At 32.9% G+C, this 2,601-nt stretch overlaps 2 long non-coding RNA genes across 2 annotated transcripts; one reads left to right on the forward strand and one right to left on the reverse strand.

Annotated features, from left to right (window-relative positions):
• Positions 1 to 961: 961 nt before the first annotated feature.
• LOC142220446 (uncharacterized) lies at positions 962 to 1,595 on the forward strand. The gene is made up of 2 exons (XR_012717875.1): positions 962 to 1,168; positions 1,224 to 1,595. It is a non-coding gene; the product is annotated as an uncharacterized LOC142220446 (long non-coding RNA).
• Positions 1,188 to 2,023, reverse strand: LOC142220447 (uncharacterized). The gene is made up of 2 exons (XR_012717876.1): positions 1,617 to 2,023; positions 1,188 to 1,557 (listed from the first exon to the last, which is right to left on the reverse strand). It is a non-coding gene; the product is annotated as an uncharacterized LOC142220447 (long non-coding RNA).
• Between the last annotated feature and the right edge of the window lie 578 nt (positions 2,024 to 2,601).

Genomic DNA, 2,601 nt, shown 5'->3' on the forward strand with positions numbered 1-2,601 from the left:
TTTGGGTTATGGTGTTGGCGTATATGGTCTTTTTCGATTTGTCCAAATCAAAAGGAAAAAGACTAAAGATTGACTCGTAGTAGAATGATTATCTACTGCATACTGAATGGTAATTGACGCCTCTTAAAATTCTCACGATCATTTATTTAAATAATTAATGTAAATGGCCGAAAACAAAACATGGACGCATGAATCCATGATTCCACAATGAAGAATTAAATGGACGGACAAAAATGGATAAACCGCGATTGATGGTGGGTACTCAAAAAACTTATACGAATTCATGGCTTATGGTGAAATGTTTTGGTTTTTGTACATCTGTGTGGATTTCGATTTTTTTAGTTATTTTGAATAAAATGCATACGTGTGCGTGTTTAATCATGCATTAAACATCATTGATTTTTAATTTGTCCATTAAAATGCAATCACATCAACTCGTTCAAGTCCATAAAGTTCCCAAACCATTGACAATATACAAATTGTTGGATGACCAACAATGAATGGTGATGGCTTTTCGACACTCATACTGAAGAAGAAAGACATCCTTTCCTTAGTACTTTTTTGGGGGATTAAACACGAGCACTCGATTAATCTGTTTTGTGACTCTTGCCGGTTTTTGTTTGTTAATTTATCCATTTTAATTTTTTTGTTTTGGTATTTGCTTATTTGTGGTCATTTTGTGTTTCGTTTAAGTCTCTTCAATGCAGCAAAACACCAACAGCAGCTACTACATGACATGATTTCGTTTTTTTTTTATTTTTTGATTTTCTAAGAAAATTTCATTTATAGGTAACAAAATTGTCCAGTCGTGTAAATTAAACATTCAGATTGTGTTGCTTGTCGAAAACATCAATTTACGACTTTTTTTATTTGTGAAATTGTTACCCAAATACTCGGAGCCATATTGCAATGCAATGCGTGGGTGAATGTTTCATGGTAATTAACAAGAAATAGCTCTGGGGGGTTACTCTGTATTGCGATGCGTAAGAAAAATTGTCGCGAATCGAGTAATTGGTACTCAGTAATTCGTTTTCGTATCTACCTTGCGCATCTAGTTTTCGCAAATCTGGCATCACCGCACTCTATAATGCGAAAGCGTATGTCAAACTCGTTCGTTGATCGCAAAAATCGTGCGCAAACAAAATAGCAATCGCAAAGTAACAAATATGTAAGTAAGCACAATTAAATTTTTATATTTGTATCTAAATTGTTTATTGTTTTAGGGAAAAACCAAAAAAGTTACAGACACAGCAACGTCAGTTCCAAACTTTGGTAGACTTTATGGTCTCTTCCGCAGTTACCTCAAATTGTATGTGCTTGGGACAAAGTATTCGTTCAATCACCTCGCAAACTTCTTTTAAGCAGCGCGACATAGATTGCTCTGATAGTCCTAAAAGATGGTCTTGGCCGATTTGTAGATAACCACCTTGTCCAAGCAATTTCAAAGCAGCGGCCACTTTTATTGGAGTTGGAATGGCTGTGGATTTATTTGGAACGACGAGGTCGTCTTTAATAGCGTTTAATACATACATAAACGCATCTTTATTAAGACGAAATCTATAAAAATGAAATATTCGAAAACGTTTGTCACATAATTTGAGTTTCCATTTTCTTACCCGTGGTCACTTAGGGAGAGTATATTTGACCGATCTCGCAAAATTCTTCTTGTAATTCGTTCATGTTAATTTTCTTCAAACCATAACGCTATCGAATCCATAATTATTACTTTTTTGTTATAAACGATTAGCAAGTTTTAAAAGAACACGCACCGAACGGAAGATTGTTTAAAATGTTTTTATTTACAATTTTTTGACATTTCTTTTTATCATTTTCGTTATTGTTTACATTGTGCAGCCAGCGTTGTCATATTTTCGCTTTATTTTGCTAAAGCGTTACCATATTTTCAGTTTACTTTGCGAAAGCGTTTGCGCAAGTGATACAGAGTACCGAATTGTACTCTTAACGCATTTAACTATCGCATCGCATTTGCTTTCGTATCGCAATACAGAGTAACCCCCCTGATTCATTCTCAAAGATTCAATCTGAAATTAAAAGAAGTTATATCGACCATACTAGGGTTTGTCATAAGACTCAAAAAAACAGTTTTTCGACTTTGGCAAAATTAGGAAAAAATCAACTTTTCAATTGTTCTACTTTACAAATTTTGATGTTTTTATAAATTCTTCGTCCTTAGATTTTTTTTTTAAATTATGCAAAATTTTAATTCGCGGTACTAGTTTAAAGGAAACTTCGGATTTGTAGATATACCTATTTTGGTATATCTATTTTTTTTAATTTTCCACTATCGTTTAATTTGCGATTTATTGTTTATGAGTGAACATAGGAATTTTGACGGTTTTTCATCAATCGCAATAGCTCAATCGGATTGAGTTTCTGTGTCGTAATTTACGATTTTTTTATAAATGAACATAGGAATTTTGGCAATTTTTGATCAATCGCAATAGCTCAATTGGATTGAGCTTCTGTGTCGTTTATTTAAAAATATTATAGTATTGTGAGCACGGTTGCCACTCGTGTCAAAAATTATCTATCAAAATTTAAAGAAAATTTTACCAAAAATCTATCAAATTTAAAAAGCTT

This window comes from Haematobia irritans, chromosome 1, assembly GCF_050003625.1.
Source record: "Haematobia irritans isolate KBUSLIRL chromosome 1, ASM5000362v1, whole genome shotgun sequence".
Taxonomy (NCBI): Eukaryota; Metazoa; Arthropoda; class Insecta; order Diptera; family Muscidae; genus Haematobia; species Haematobia irritans.